Source organism: Arachis ipaensis, chromosome B03 (genome assembly GCF_000816755.2).
Source record: "Arachis ipaensis cultivar K30076 chromosome B03, Araip1.1, whole genome shotgun sequence".
NCBI lineage: Eukaryota > Viridiplantae > Streptophyta > Magnoliopsida > Fabales > Fabaceae > Arachis > Arachis ipaensis.
In genome coordinates, this window is record NC_029787.2 from 39777058 (window position 1) to 39795035 (window position 17978).

The 17978-nt window shown below is 35.7% G+C and overlaps 1 long non-coding RNA gene across 1 annotated transcript; it reads left to right on the forward strand.

Moving 5' to 3' along the window:
• On the forward strand, positions 16978–17433 carry LOC110269668. Its single transcript, XR_002358432.1, has 2 exons — positions 16978–17109; positions 17391–17433. It is a non-coding gene; the product is annotated as an uncharacterized LOC110269668 (long non-coding RNA).

Here is a 17978-nt window from a genome sequence, read left to right on the forward strand (position 1 = left end):
TTTCTAGAACTGGGAATTGGATTGATGGCAGCTCTATCAAGTCTATCATAATTCGGCACCCATTTATCCTTCCAAAAAAGTGCATTTCTCCCGTCTCCAATCACATACCTACAATACTTTTCTACCTGTGGCCATAATCTCACTAATTCTTTCCAGAGGGTGGAATCATTTGCCCTTCTGCTCAGCCCTTCTGTTCCTTCCCTTCCTTCTATATACTTGCTAATGAAAACTCTTGCCCATAGTGAGTCTGATTCTGTGATAAGCCTCCAAATGATCTTCATAAGGAATGATTCATTAACAGCCTGAAGGTTCCTCATTCCTATTCCGCCCTGGATCTTCGGCTTGCAAAGTGTACTCCAGCCAATGTGATGGATTCTCTTCTGTCCTTCAGAATCACCCCAGATGAATTTTGTTTGGGATTTTTCTAGTTGGTTGCATATCCCCTTTGGTAGTTTCGAGTGTTGCATGTCAAAATTTGCAAGCGGACTCAAAATTGTCTTGGCTAGAGTGATTCTCCCTGCAAGAGACAAGCACTGGGTCTTCCATCCCTTTAATTTGCTCTCCATTCTGTCGAGGACATTTTTAAATTTTTCTTTTCCCTTTCTATGGTTACTAATGAGGGCTCCTAAGTATCTCCCCAAGACCGGTTTCTCTTGAAAATGACAAACATTTAAGATGGCTTCTCTATCTTCCCTTCCCGTATTGTTAGAAAAGGTAACAGTGGTTTTGATACTACTTATTTTCAAACCAGAGACAGAGCAAAATCGATCCATACATCTCTTGATTTCCTCCATTTGGCCTATAGAAGCTTCTCCAAAGACAAGCAAGTCGTCGGCAAATAAAAGGTGAGAGATTGATGGTCCCGTGCGCCCAACTTTCATCGGGGTCCATCTTCCTGCCTCCACACTATCCTCTATAATATGTCACAGTCTATCAATTGCTATGACGAAGAGGTATGGTGAGATGGGATCCCCTTGTCTTAGCCCTCTGGTTGGATGGAAGTCCTCAGTTTTTCCCCCATTCCATAGAACATTATATTGTACAGAGGAGACACAAGCCATGACAAGGTGAACAAATTGCTCTCCCAGGTTGAAATCTAGAAGACAATTTTTGAGGAAGTCCCATCTGAGGCGATCATATGCCTTTTCAAAATCAAACTTTATTGCCATTACTCCCTTTTTGCCTTTTATTTTCTTCATCGAATGAGCTAACTCTTTAGCTATAAGAATGTTATCATGTATTTTCCTACCCGGAACAAAACTGGATTGAAAAGGAGCAATTCTATTCAACATAGCAAGCTTGAGTCTTTCTACAATGATCTTCGCGATGCACTTATAACTAACGTTACATAAGGAGATAGGTCTAAACTGAGTAATAGAATCTGGAAATTTCACCTTAGGAATGAGCGTGATAAGGGTGGAGTTGATATCGTTCATCAAGCTAGGATCCGCCCACTTTTGTTTCACCATACTGATAAAACTCTCTTCCACCATCTCCCAATGTTGTTTGAAAAAACTAGCAGGAAAACCGTCCGGCCCTGGAGCTTTCATAGACCCAATCTTGAAAAGTGCTTCTTTGATCTCTCTTTCTGTAGGCATCTTCCTCAGATTCTTCTTGATGTTCTCGTCTAAAGAGGGATAAGGCCTTACATCATATAAGAAGAATGGCCCTTCGTTATCATCTGTATACAAGGTTTTGAAGAAGGATATAACATGGCTTGCCAACTCCTCATGGTTCTCAATCCACCTCCCTTCAGAGCTCTTTAATTTTAAGATTTTGTTCCTCCTTCTACGAATGATGGTTCGAGCATGATAATACTTAGTATTTCGGTCACCTTCAATCACCCACTGGTCCCTAGCTTTTTGCATCCACATTATCTCCTCTTTATCAAGGATATCCTCCAACTCCTTTCTCAAATTGATCTCAAGCTCTTCCAGAAAAGGATTGTTGCCATAGTTACATGCTCTTTGTATTCCTTCTATCCTTCTCATTAGAATTCTCTTCTTCTTTCCAATATGGCCGAATGTATCTCTATTCCACTTGATGATCTCTTTCCTAAATTGGTTCAGAGATTGATTCAGGTTGATGCTATTTTTCCAGTGTCCTCTGACAAAGTCATTGAATTCAGGATGTAATTCCCACATTGCTTCATATCTGAAGGGTTTGTTTTGAATTTTCTGAGTACATGGCAGCATAGTCACATATAAGGGATGATGATCAGAATTAATCCTTGCCAAGACTTCCACCCGAGCCTCTGGGAACCTGGTCCTCCAGGTCACATTCGACATTGCTCTATCCAAATGCTTGAAAACTCTATCTAAATTCTCCCACTTTGGGCCTTTCCACGTGAAACGGTTTCCAACAGCTCCAAGGTCAAGAAGCGAGCAATCATCAATCCATTTTCTAAATCTTCGGCAAGCTCCTATATCCACTCTTCCTCCACCTTTCTTTTCGGAAGGGTCAGCAATGTCATTGAAGTCTCCGATTACTAACCAACCTTGCCTTATGTTCTGTTGAAGATTCCTTAGATCATGCCATAACTCTCTTCTTCTACCTTCTTGTGGGCTTGCATACACTGCCGTAAGAAGCCACTCTTCCTGTATACCTCTTTTAATTCCCAAATGCACATGCTGAGTTTTAGACACTAACACAGAAATATTAATGTCCACATCATTCCACATAATCCATATCCCCCCACTGAAGCCGACAGCCTCCTCAATATGATAGTAATTAAAACCCAGCTTTCTAATTACATTTCTGGCCTTATCACCACTGCATCTAGTCTCCAGCAGAATCACAATGTCCGTTCTATACACCTTCAAATAATCAGTCAGGGTACGGCCAAAAGGCTTCCCAGCCGCCCCTCTACAATTCCAAGCCATAATATTCATAAAGACAAAATAAAACAGGGAGAAACTATTCCGCCATATTCATGGCCTCCTCTTCGTCATAGATGACTGTATCTGATTCATTTCTTTGTGGTATTCCATACCCTTCTCGCACCTGCTTCTCTCCAGGTTGGTTTTGATGGTGTCTCTGATCCTCATATAGTTCCATGACTTCAATCATTGTCCTTGTGTTGACCAGATTCAGGTCCGGTGGCTCTGGTTCAGGCCCTTCAATGTCATCCATATGCTCATCTGACATTATAGTTTCTGGGACAAATTCTTCTACCAATGACCCATCTTGGCCTTCCTCTCCGATGGTAGTTAGGGGTTTGTTGCTCTGCTGGGTGTTTCTAGGTTTGCTACTGTTATTCTTATTTGTGGGGTTCATGTTTTGGTCACTGGGTGCTTCGTTGGATTTGGTCTGTTTGGATTCATTTTGTGTTTTGCTAGCCCCAATTTGGGTTTCAGTCTTGTTCAAATTTGGCATCTTAGGGATTGGACTTGGGTTGGGCTGTGGAGTACTTGTCTCTGCCTGTTTTGGTTTCGGGTTAGTGGGCTGGGTTTTATTGGGCTGGGGAGAACTGGTTTTGTTCTTTGGATTAACCACGTCAGTAGCATTTTTCTTTCTGCTTTGTTTTTTTATCAATTGATGTGTTGGGCTGTTTTCCTTTACTGATGTTAGTGTCCTTCTCCATAGATTGCTGATGTGGTATAGAACCTTCTTCAATGATATGATTCTCTTCTTCTGCAGCACTGAGAATAGCAAACCTAGTACATTTTTCTTGATTCTGAATCTTCAAAATTACATTTTGGGCACCTCCACTACCTTCTCCAGGCTGGACTTTTCCTGCTTTTTTGCCACGATTTGTCTTCTGCACCATCATCCATGGTCCGTACGCACTGTCTTCCTCTTCCATTACCTTTTTACCCTTATTATTATTGTTTTTTCCATTATTACCCTCTTCATTTTTGTCATTTTGTGGAACCTGCTTCTCTCCAACATCCGACTCCTTTTCCGCCATGGCTACAGCTAGGGGTGCACAGACCCGGCCCGGCCCGAAGGCCCGGCCCGGTCCCGAACATTTTAGGGGCTAATTTGGTGTGATTTCATCGGGTTTAGGGCCGGGTAAGGGTCTCAAAAAATAGACCCGGTCATTATTTCGGGTCGGGTCCGGGCCATAGCTCGGGTCACCCGAAGTCGGTCCGGTGGCCCGGTCATCATACACAACATGTGCACCCCTAGCTACAGCCCCTGAGGCTTCGTTCGCAACAACTTTCCGGGGGCAGCTATTACTATCATGTCCTACTAATCCACATTGAAAACAGATGCTGTGGAGACCTTCATATTCAACCAAATATCTGATTCCATTAATAGAATATTGTGAGACAAGGGGTTCTGTCAGATCAAGTTCAACACAAAGTCTTGCAAATTTGCCTCTGCTCTTATCTGCTGTATTTGTGTCCACTCTCATAGTTTTTCCTAGAATGTTGCCAATCCTTTTCAGCATCTCCTCTTCATAATATTCAATAGCCAAACCCGGAAGCCTAACCCATGCAGCTATACTATCTATGGTTGCTTCCATTGGGTTAAAGTTTGGTTTCCAGAACCTAATGGCTAGATAATGATCAAAGATTTTCCATGGACCACCTGTCAGGGCAAAATCTAAATCCTCCTGTGAGAAGAATTTCACAATAAAAAATTCGTTGCCAAGATCTATCACCTCAATAGAGCCCTGTTTTCCCCACATAGCCTCTAATCGCCTGCTTAGTACTGGCAGTGAAATTTTTCTTCCAAGCAATTTGACAATCAATGTATCCCACCATTGATGTCTCAGTGATTTAAGTCCAGCTTCATTAATAATAAAATTATAAATACCATTTACCTTCTCTACTCGTATTTCAGGAGAGGGCTCATGGCTTTTCTTTCCATTGCTGCTATCGTTGATTTGGTCTTTTTCCATCTCTTCTGTCTTCTCTCCAAGTTCTTCGTCTGAAGAGGAAAAGCTATCATCTTCCATCTCTCCCACTGGTCTTCTCCCCCCCTTCACTGCATCTCTGAAGGATCTTGTTGTTGCTCGGCCTTCCACTCCACTCTCTAGCTCTCCAATCATCCAATCTTCCTCTCTCGGCACTAAGGATATCTCCCCTGAGAAAGCCTCACTTTCTCCAATCTTGCGGACCTTCTTTCCATATCTCTGACGGAGCTCTGCATCTCGCGGTTCCATATCTCGTGGGTCATGAGACCGTGAATGTCCTCCACGGACAAAGCCACCTCTCATGGTGGTGGAAGAAAGGTACTGGTTGCGAATGAAAAGATGTACGGAGAGGAAAAATAAAAACAAATTTTTATGTTTTCACTAACTTGCTACCATCTTTCTAACATTTAAACTTTACTATCAATAGTGTTTTAATGGTGTGAGATTACATCCAATGGTAGGAGATCATTCACTTTTTTTTTTAATGGTTAAGTGCTGACTACAAAATACAAAAGTTACTAACCTCTAGATTTTTTCATATTCTAAAACAAAGATGATATGTTAATTTTCAAAAATTTGAGGTACTTCTAAAAGTTACTATTAGTGATTTTTTTTTTCTTCAAAAATTATCATTGGCAATTTAACAGGATAAAAAACACATAGGAGATAGAGCTTGTGTAGTGTTGAAATAAAAAAAAAAAAATACTATTTTATAGTTGGAAATTTGCCATGTCCATATTCACAAAAAATCCTTTACTGAGCCCTTTTGTGGAATTTCACCAAGTTGGATCCATATTCAAATGGTTGAGGCACTAAACATATCTTAATCTTTAACTTATCATTTGATATATATCGTACCAAATTATAAGAATGACATTTCAAACAAAATGCCATGAGTAATACTTTAAGGCGAATTCTTTGGTGTAGAACATCTAACACCTTCTACATGTATAGAAATGCGGTGGCAGAGTTTGATTATGACAACTGTCTTTAAAGAGACAAGTTCTAGCAGCTCGTAGCAAGTGTAGCGACTGTCTTTTTTTTTTTTGTATTTTCCAACCCGACAGGTCAAGAAACTAGTCTGTCGCGGATCGGAGTTCTATTTACAGGTCTGCCGTTGGCCAATGAGTTACTGTATGCACAAGGCGGGATTCGAACTCCCGACACTTGCTTAAACGGACGAGTGAGATGACCACTCAACCAACCCAAGTTGATTTTGTAGCGACTGTCTTTTGTTGTGATCACGTGGATACTCTCAATAGGTTAGTAATAAATTGTAATTAATATCATTAATGATATTGATTTAAGAATGGGCCTGACTTGGTTGGCCATTTTAATTTTATGTTTTCAACTTTTTCTAAAACAAAAACCTTCATTGCCATTATATTAGACATCAACACAAAAAAAAAAGTTACAACATTTAAAATAATTCCAATTTATAACAGTTGATTCTTTAGCCCCCTTAAAGCCATACTTTACCTCAAGTCCAAAAAAAAAAAACATACTTTACCTCAATGCACTCATCATGGAACGATCTTTTATAATATATAACAATTAAAGAGATATTTGAGTTTTATTTGGAAACTCTTCTTTCTATTATGTATATTGACTATTGAGGCAAAGGTTTAGAGTTTTTATTATGAAATTCATAAATCACCATTTAATTGTTACAGAGTATAAAATAAATGATTAATTCTAAAATTTATATATATACACTAATTATCCATTAACATCTTGAATTTTTTTTTTAATTTTCTGTTCAACACAAAAATATTTTAAAGTATTGTATTAAATTCTCTTTTATTCATATTTTTAACACTAATTTAAAAACGTTTAGGGTTTAGGATTTTTAAATAAATCTAATACATCACTTTTCAATTATCGGAGAGTATATATAATACATATTAATACATACAACAATTATCCATTAACATTTTGAATTTTTTTGGTAAGTTATAAGATCTTAGTCTAATATTTTTGTTATTATTTGAGCTAAGGGTTTGAAACTTGTCAAAAAAATTTAATGAGATAATTTTGTGGAAACTTGATTAGAAAAATAAATTAATTTTATCTTTTAATACGGCAGATTTTACACTGATGGCACGTAAAATCCACGCAGATCTAACGTATTAACTTGCCTAGTACGTTACCGCCTATACCACGCCCACCAAACTTAGCAGACACAACTACCACGAAAGAAGAAAAACTCCACTACATTGAAAATAGTATGCATTTCCACCATTGGATTTGGATTGTTTGTTACCTCTTTTTATATACACTTATTTTTCAAGGAATTTGTCTATGACAGCAGTAGAAATCCTTTGAAAAAATCCCCCCAATTGAATATATATATATATTAGAATTAATTGTTTATTTTATACTCTGTAACAATTTAAAAGTGATTTATGAATTTCATAATAAAAACTCTAAATTTTTGCCTCAATACTCAATAGTCAATACACATATAATAGAAGGAAGAGTTTCCAAATGAAACTCATAAATCACTTTTTAATTGTTATAGATTATAAAAGATCGTTCTATGATGAGTGCATTGAGGTAAAGTATGGCTTAAAAGGGGCTAAGGAATCAACTGTTATGAATTTGAATTTTTTTAATGTAACTTTTTTTTGTGTTGATGTCTGATGGCAATGAAGGTTTTTTTTAGAAAACGTTGAAAACATGAAATCAAAAAGGCCAACCAAGTCAGGCCCGTTCTTAAATAAAATCATTAATGATATTAATTACAATTTGTTACTAATCTATTGAAAGTATCCACGTGACCACAACAAAAGACAGTCGTTGCACTTGCTGTGAGCAACTAGAACTTGTCTTTCTAGAGATAGTTGTCATAATCAAACTCTGCCATCGTACTTCTATACATGTAGAAGGTGTCAGACGTTCTACACCGAAGAATTCGCCTATGATTTAATCCTCTAACAATTCTCGAAACATATATATGCAGCAAACTGGTGAGTTGGAGAACAAGAGCATTGGTGGTATCTGATTGGGGAAGGAGATTCGTATTTGGTAGGGACTTAAGTCAAATCTGAGATTATCACATCTAATCCAAACCTTGCATGTAGATTTATTGGCACAACAGAGCAATAGGAGGAACTCGAAAAAAACCAATATGGTGTTTAATTATTTTAGAACTCAAATTGATTTATGGAACTACATTATTTGTTATATTGTTTTAGCCTTCTATGTTTATATGTTTTATTGAAAATTAATTTGTTTTGACCAAGTAGATACAGGTAGATAGAACTAGATAGAAATAAATAAAATGCAGTGGCGGAGCTTAGTTCAGACAAGGGGGCCATGGCCCCCCAAACTTTTTATAAAAAATTTAGTAGTACTTTTTTAAAAGATAAAAAATAGTTCAATTGACTTAATTACTTTACTATGACTTAAAGTATCTAATAAGTTCAATAAACAACACTCTCTCTATCTTTAAGTTCAAATATAAAAAATTAGATATTTTTTATTTATTTAATTTAATATTATTTTATATTTTACTATTTATTTAATTTAATTTTTTATATGATAAAAAATAATAGAATATTCAATAAGTATTAATATTATTGTATTTGTATAAATTGATAAAAAATTCAATAAATATTATAAATTTTAATATTTGTCCTTCTAATTTCTTCTTTACATATTTTACAGGATATATATTCAAATTTTTATATAAAATAATAATAAAAAATCAAAGAATTGATACATTTTTTAAGAGGAAGGCTAATATTTAAGAAGGAGAACATATAACTTTTACAATATCAACACCTGTAGATAGTTCTTCTACTTTAATGAATCACGAAGAAAGTGAGATATAACCTTCAAAAATTCAAAAAGTTACATCTGATAACTTTAACCTTAATTTTTTGGAACGAGATCTTGAAAAACGACTTTAAATTTGGCAATATCACTCAAACCAGAGATGAGATTAGGCGAGCTTATCTTAAATGGGGTCCATATCAAAAATATTTTGACAATTATTTTCTATCTGACCCCCCCAAAATTTTATTTCAAGTTCCGCCACTGGTAAAATGGATATAAATAACTTGTAATAAGTATTGCATCCTTAGTCTTATCCTTCTTAATGTATAGCATGAAGATATCATTTTGTTTAAGTGTGAGGAAATTGATAAATCCATATTTTATGATTACTTTTGCCTTGAAAAGAATAGATTTCATCAACTTACCTTACATTTATTCCTTGAAATTGTACGTTTTTTTTAATCTCTTCTTAATTGTGGCTAATTGTGAAAAACATGCTTTTTATGCTTAAAATTGCCAATTTTAATTCACTTTAATCTCATTTTATGCCTTGATGTATTTGTTGAAGTGATTTCAGGCTTGAAGAAAAATGGAGAATTCACGAAGAAATGAAGTTTGGAGCATTTCAGGGTCATGCGTATGCACGCCTCGTGCGTACACATGAATATCAAGTTGTGCGTAGGCATGTCTCATGCATACGCACATTTTGGAAATTCGCGAATTCATGCGTACGCATGCCTCATGCGTACGCATGACTGCCAGCACGTGACTTCATTTAAGTGAAAACGTGGGTCGCGATTTTAAGTCTTTCTTTGGCCCAATCCAACTCATTTTTGAAGTATTTCACGCCAAACTCAAGAAGGATCAAGGGAGAGCAATTAGGACAGATTTTTGTTAGGTTTTAGGCTAGATTTCTAGAGAGAGAGAAGCTCTCTCTTCTCTCTAAAATTTAGGATTTTACATTTAGTTTTCTCCATAGATTTAGATTTTGCTCTTGCTTTGATTTAGTTTCAATTACAATTTCTTGTTTTAGCATCTTAATTCTCTTAGTTTACTTGTTAATTTCTCTAGTTTGTTGCTTATATGTTCATGAACTCTTGTTAATTTTGATTCCTTTTAATATAATTTGATGTTTTTATGTTTATTGTTGCTTAATTGAGTTGTTATTATTGTTTTCTTGTAATTGGTAGTCATATATTTTATTATTCATGCAATTTACCATTCTTTTCCTTTTATGCATGCCAAGTGTTTGATAAAATGCCTCTTTTAGTTTTAGTATAGTTTTTCACACTATTGACTTGAGATTGAGGACTTAGATGATCTTGAGTTACTGAGGTCCAATATTGGTAATTTAGGGTTGTTAGTTGATTTGGTTTCCACTAACGCTAGTCTTTCACTAAGTTAATTAGTGAGTTAGATATGATTTGCGGTGATTAAGTGGGATTAATTCTTCATAATTCCCATGTTTGTGGCCAATGGTTAGGATAAGAAACCTTGACTCTCATTCCTTACAAAGAGGTCTTTTAGCATTTTGATTTTTTTTAATTGCCTTAGTTTAATTGCTTTTGATATTTAGTACTTGTTTGCTCTTTTAATCTCTTGCTATTTACATTTCTTGTTTATTTCAACCAAAATTTTTGATTTTCTTATAGCCAATAATTGAGCACTTGATTGCAATTCCAAGGGAGAACGACTCGAGATTAACACTCCCGGCTATTTTGGTTTGTATTGTGACAACCTTTTAAATTTTAATTGAGAGTTAATTATTAGTCTAGACTATGCTTGCAATGAAATTCTATTGAGAAATTCTAGACCGACATTAATCTTCACATCAAGCATTTTCATCCTTTTCCATATCAAGGATCACGAAATCGGTAGGAAAGATGAATTTTCCCACTTTGACCAATGTGTTTTTCGTAATCCCATGTGAAAACTTTATTGATCTGTCGGCCAGTTGCAAAGATATCATTGTTGGCTTTACTTCTTCAATTTGTAGCTTCCTCATCATGGACAAGGGCATCAAATTAATGCTTGCCCCTAAATCACACAATGCCTTTCCAATGGTAACATCCCCAATAATGCAACGGATTTGGAAACTTCCTGGATCTTTCAACTTTTGTGGTAGTTTCCTTTGAATAATTGTACTGCATTCCTTGGTGAGTATCATTATTTCATCCTCTTTGAGCATTCTTTTCTTGGATAACAACTCCTTTATGAATATGGCATAGAGTAGCATTTGTTCTAAGGCTTCTACGAAAGAAATATTGATTTGCAGCTCTTTGAACACCTCTAGGAATTTAGAGAATTGCTTCTCCTGGTTTTACTTTTGTAGCCTTTGAGGATATGGAATTCTCGGTACATAGGCCTTCACATTTTCCTTTTTGATTCTGTTGGCGCAGGATTATTCTCCTTCTCTAGTTTTTCCTCCCGTTTCCCTTCTGAAGGCTTCTCAGTTCGTCCTTCATCATTCTTGGGAGTCTCCTTATTAATTACTCTCCCACTCCTCAGTTTGATAGCCTTGCATTAATCTCTAGGATTAGGTATTGTGTCACTTGAAAAGGAATTTGTGTGTTTCTCTGTCAATTGCTTGATAATTTGTCCCACTTGCACCTCGATTTCTGATGGAGGCTTCTTGGTTTTTGAAGTTTGCTTACGTGTTCTTGCATGAAACTTTGTGTTTGTTGAACAAATGAAAAAGTGAATTGGGATAGTTTCTCCAGAGCAAGCTCAAGAGGTGATTTTTTCTAAGGATTTGATTGCTGTTCTTTCTTTGTCCTTGATTCCCTCAACCAAAATTAGGGTGATTCCTCCATCTACGATTGTATGATTTTGAGAACAGATGTTCTCTGGCCCTAAGAAATGTCCCATGTAATTTACTTATTCCGTGGACGACTGGACTTCTTTGAATAGCTCACATCCTTCATTCTTATGAGCTCCTCCACACAAGTCACATGTAGCAACTTGCGTTCCCATGGCAGAAACTTGCATTTGTCCCATTTGTCTTGTGATTGAGGAGATTTGTTAAGACATAATTTTGTTTTGTGATAGGATTATATCCACCGTGTTTAACTCCATCACTCTTTTTTTTCACCTTCCTCTCAATCGAGTTCATGAAATTGTTGGCAGCCATTGTTTCAATTAATTCCAATGTTTCTTCAGGTGTCTTTCTGTGTAGTGAGCCTCCTACTGATGAGTCGATCATGGTTCTTGAGGCTTGAGAGACTCCATCATAGAGAGTTTTGATTTGTAGCCATTCGGGGAAGGCATGATGCAGGTACTTTCTCAAAATCTCCTTGTATCTTTCCCAAGCTTCATAAAGTGATTCATCATCCTTCTAGAACCTTTGTTTTGATAATTAGATCATCAAAATTTTGTGAAAGAAGGATGAGGTCTTGAAATAATAACACTAAAGGATGTGAATGAATGCTTATGAATGATTAGAAAAAAAAATAGATGGAGATGTTAAGGTTTCAGAGATGTTTAGTTTTTAGAAAAGAAAATATTCATGTTTATTTACATTGATTCGTGAAAGATACTTTCACGACAAGTCATATATAATTAAATTCCAATCCCTTGATAATTCAATTTCCTTTATCTTATTTAATCGTCAATTTTTTGGTTAATTAATTAAGAAAGAGGTTAAGCACAATTCCAATTTAAAGGCGCACAACCTTTCAAAAGCTATTCCTAGTAAGTTAAAAAATTATGAGAAAGAGTTTCAAGCTAATCCCAATATTAAATTTCTCAAGATAATAAAAGAATTCAAGACAGAGTTAGAATATTTTTCAATACTTCTAATCATTAAGATAAAGAACAAAACTCAATTCTTGAAAAGTATCAATGCATTACTCAAAATAAAGTCAACAATCAAATTACCAATTCATAAAAAATCAAACAAATCTCCTAACCCTACCAAAAAAGAATTAGTGACTCATGAAAAAAGCTAAACTAAAACTAATGAATGCGAGATGTTGGATGATCGATTATCCTCAATGAATCATCACTCCGCTTATTTATATCCTAAATCTATCATAAAATTCAAATTCAAACCAAATCTAATCTTATCTTTCAAAGAATAAGATAACTAAAATAGCAATTCAAATTTAAACTAGAGTCAAATCTTATCTTTCTAGAAGAAGTTACAATAACTAATCATTCAAATCGTAAATCTTTGGAGAGTCTAGGCCAAATCAAAATATTCTGGAAGAGATTTTTGGGCCTAGCACTGAACTTTGGACATTGGCGTCAGACTTCAAGGCTTGAAGTTGGACTTTGGGTTGCTAGCGCTAGACTTTATTCCTCTTTCCTTTGCTGGCGCTGAACTTTGAACTTTGGCGCTAGACACCAATGTATTTTGGGCCCTGTGTGTTAAGAGCTAGTCTTATTTTTCTTCAAACCAAGGTTGGCGCTTGACCTCGGACCCCTGGGAGGTGGGCATTCATTGAAGTTGGGCCCTAAAACATGGGCGCTGGGCGGCCAGTATAATGAAAAACTTGTTGAAGTTGGGCATGATTGAAGTTAAGCGCTAGGCTTCAAAACTCCTTCGCATGCGCTTAACTTCAAAGTTTGAAGTTATACTTTGGTTGTTGGCGCTGGACTTCAGCTATTGAATTTAGGCGCCAACTTCCTTTTTTTTCATTGGGCATTTCAACTTGGGTTCGTTCATGGTGTCTTTCCTATTTGCTTCTTTTCACCTGATTCTTTAGAGAATAATTCTGAATACACAATAATTCTAAAACAACTCCAAATATATAGATTAGCTATAAAATCTTCAATTAAAACATAAAAACTTCAATGTAATCATAAGAAAGTTACTTAAAAAGACATGTAAAAATCACTTAAGATACCAAGGCATCAGTTGTAACACCCTATCACACAAAGTTTTATGCCTAGGACGTAAACCAAAGGTGGCAAGGCGCTACGACCTCTAAAGTAAAAATACATACATATAAAACAAGAATAATAAAGCTAGGAGCCTTGAAGGAAAATAGGTAAGATCAGATGACATATATATATTGAGTTCCAACGGATAAGTAAAATCAAGCTCTAAACTCGACCTGTGAAGTTAAAGCCGGCCAGAGTATATATATATATACAACCCCAAAACATTACTCAAACTACAATATAAATTCCTGTTTCTCCATAAGCAGCCTCTAAGAGGGCAAAATATAAAATACAAGGTACAGAGAACAACTATGAACACACATATATACAAGTACAACCAGAACCATAAACTCAAATATAGTTCTTCGCTTCTTCAAAGTCTCCAGACGCTCAGTGAGGTACCTCCAAACCTGCATCTGAAAAATAATAGATGTATGGAATGAGAACCGGGGGTTCTCAGCATGGTAAAGGTGCCCGCATAGTTAATATAAAAGGTCCTAAAAAAGCTAGAGGCAATCCTAAAACTCCGACACTCAAAAATTAAACTTAAAATCAATATTAAACCATAAAGTTTGGTATTCTGCCCAGGGACTCCCATTTCTAAATTAACTCTTCTCTTCTTGTCCCTTTTTAAACGAACACTTCACCTCCTGTCTTTCCAAACCTCCAAATCACTGGTAGAACTACCCTCAGCATCACCGCCGCCAGCATGAGGGATCTCTTAGTTACAAACACATACAATTCAGACAAAGAAGACACAAATAGAGGTACAGATACGACAATTAGAGCAAATAACAATTGAGCATATATAAGCATTTAGGAAAACCAAAACAAAGCATACTCAAACAAAACATACAAGTGCATATGATGCATGCCTATCATACGGCTGATGATATCATCTGTTGGTTATATAGCTAAACCTGACATGTCCTAGTAGCTAACTTGAACAAAAACACCCCATCGTGGAGCAAGTGGGTCTGAGCCACAACCCCCTTGCTACTACCCGCTTAACTCAAAGCAAGTGGAATAAACCACTACTGCTGCTACTACCCAGGCGGGTGTTTATAAACTCAACCCTGGAGCAAGTGGAATAATCCACTACTACTGCTACTACCTAGGCATCACAATCTCTGACCCGGAGCAAGTGAAACGAACCACAACCCTTGCTAGTGTCCAAGTATCTCAATTACTTATCCGGAGTAAGTGGGCTGAGCCACTATTACTGCTACTACCCAGGTATCGCATTCAAAAATTCATTATCATTATCATTATCATTTTGATTTACTTATATTCATTCAAAGTTCATAATTACATTAGGTCTCATCATTCTTCTTCCTCATCTCATATCCGGAGCAAGTGGACAACGCCACTGCATCTTGTCCGGTCACATATATCTCAATTAGATTCAATTTCGTGTTCAAGTTCATCCTCCACCTTACTCCACTTTCTTCAGAGTCAATAACATCATTAATCATTTCTCAATTCAGTCACATTTTACTATTATTATCATTATCTTTATCAATTACTTCTTAATCATTATTATCATCCTCTCATTATTTAGTCATCACTCTACAAATCCTCCTCAATATTTTCTTAACTCATTTAACATATTCAACATTCTTCTAAAGCTTAAGAGCTTGCTACCGGACCATAAACAAGTGTTATAGAGGTTTGGAAAGCTTAATAAATGGTTTAAAACTAAAAAACGTAACTTGTGCAAAAATAACTAGTCATGCGTACGCATGAATGTGAAAAATTGCCAAATTCATGTACGCATTGACATATTCGGGTACGCGAGACTTATGGGTAGCTCCCAATGCTCGTGTCGCATGGCATGTCGCGTACACAAGAGTCCAATATCCTTCAAAAAGTTGTTAAGTTACAGAAAACTAGTTTTACACACCCAATTTTGAACGTGCATAACTTTTCGTAAGATATCATTTTTAACCCATTCTTCTAATATTATAAATTTTACGGACCCAGTTTTCATTTAAAACAAGTTTTACAAAGTTTGGGGGTCCGAAAGACAAGTTATGGCCTGCTGAAGTTGGTCAAAAATTAGCTTTTACCAAAAATCACTAAAACCTTTATATTTCCAAAACCTCAATTCATATATCATTATTTTACATCCAAAATAACTCCAATACTCCCAAAATCATACTCACCTATTTTCCAAACAATTTTCGTCATCAATACATACAAACTCATCAATCCTTCCAACAATCTTCAATCCAATTTCAAACATCATTTATCAAAATATCATCAATCACAATTTATTATCATCATCAATCATCACAATCATCATTAACTATCATTAACCTCATTATCATACTCACTCAAACAACACACATATATACACATATTTAACCAACCAAACTCAATAATTCAATACATTCAAGCCTATCTTATGGTCACTAGCCTAAGTTTTCACGTGACATTAAACATTAACTATGAGAAACAAAAACCATACCTTGGCCGATTCCTCCCTAAGCCCAGAATGCCTTAAATACCACCGTTCCACATCCCCAAATGCACACCAAACGGAATTTTCAGCCACCAAGATCAAAATCAAGCTTTCAATATTCACTCCCAAGCCTCAAATGCCTTCAATTTGTCTCAAAACACATAATTTAATCTAATTCCACACAAATATCACTAAATCAACATAGAATTTGCTATTCCAACAAAGACACAAGAGTTATAGGCTTCTCACCTTACCAAAACGATTGGAGCAAAGCCCAATAATTTTTCAAAGTTAATTCACCCCTAACATCACCAAAGCACAAATTTCCTCAACATATAACACCCAAAATCACAAAACTGAAAGGATAAGAATTGGGCACGAAATCTTAAATTTCTTACCAAATTGTTCAGTGAGTTTTATAGAGACTTTCGAGATAAACGCATGGCCACTGACGGCTCATCAATCGGAGCTCCAGACTGAAAGTTATGTGGAATTGAAATTTGGGTAAGGGTTAGGTTTTGTTCTTCTTTGCATCTCCTTCTTCAGCATAAATGGGGTATTGGAATGGGAAGAAAGCTGGGTTGGCTTATATATATGTTGGACCTTGGGCCCATTATGGGTCTGGTCTAACTGGTTTGGCCCATTGACCCGTTTTTGGATAAAAAATTTTAAAATTAGTATCAAAATTAATATTTTTGATATTTCTACTCTTCTAACTTATCAAATTTTAATTTCTTAATTTTTTTTAAATAATAATTAATTTATTAGCTAATTATTCACTAATTACTCAAGATTTACATCAGTGGTGTAGGTTTTGGACCATGTTCAACTCAACTTTTTGGTAATACTACACAACAATCGCACTTTGGTGTGCAAATTGACAAGTATTAGAAGGAGATTGTAGACATAAAGGCAGAGATAGCAAAATATGCCAAACAACTAGGTGTGCAAATTAATGTCTGAATTTTTTTTACCCAAACAGCAAATATGCCAGTCACTTCATACTTTGTGGTCAGCTTCGTTCCGCATTACCATTGCCATGGTTCTTCTTTATCAACAACTAGGTGTTGCTTCCCTTTTGGGCGCTTTGATGCTAGTCCTTATGTTTCCATTACAGGTACAGGAGTTCACCTGGTTTCTCTAGTTTGTTTTACCCCTACACTGCTTTGAATCTATTAGTTAAAATGCACTCTTATTACAGTATACTGCTTCTGTTCCTCTCTGCATATCTTTTATTCTCTAGTCCCTTTGCATTAATGTACTGAGGTGGTAATGGATATAACTTTTTTTTTAAGAAATTCATTCATAAGCTAATAGTTTGGGTTGTTAACCATACTAAAAAACTTGAATTAATTTTATTAGATTCCCTGAATTTAATGTTGCATTTTGTGGGAGCAGACATTTATCATCAGTAGAATGCAGAAGTTGTCTAAGGAAGGATTACAACGTACAGACAAGAGAATTGGCCTTATGAATGAAGTTTTGGCAGCTATGGACAATGTAAAGTATGTTCTTTTGAACTCTATAATAATTTTTTTAAAAATTTAGTTAAATAAGTTCTAACCATTCTATTGTTGACTTTTCTGACATGGCTTAGATATTATGCATGGGAGAGTAGTTTTCAGTTTATCTTGATTAATTTCTTTTGCATGCAAACAAGAATCACATGATGATGTGTAGTGTAGTGTAGTGCCTTTGATTTTGACTGTTGCTGGATTATTTATGATTATGAATTTTTTTTCTTTTTTTTTATTGAATTTCTTGTTACTTCTTTGGTGATCTTCTATAAATTCGTTTGTAGAATTTTGCATCATGTGTTAGTTTGGCTTATAGTTCTATGACCTCATGTATGGACAAAAAATTTTCCATTTTTCTATTGATTTGTGTTGCTTTTTTGTAATCTACAGAACTGATGAGGTAATCAACACTCAATTGACGGTTTCTCTATAAATTTGCCAAAAATGGGTCAAACATTTTTCTCCATAT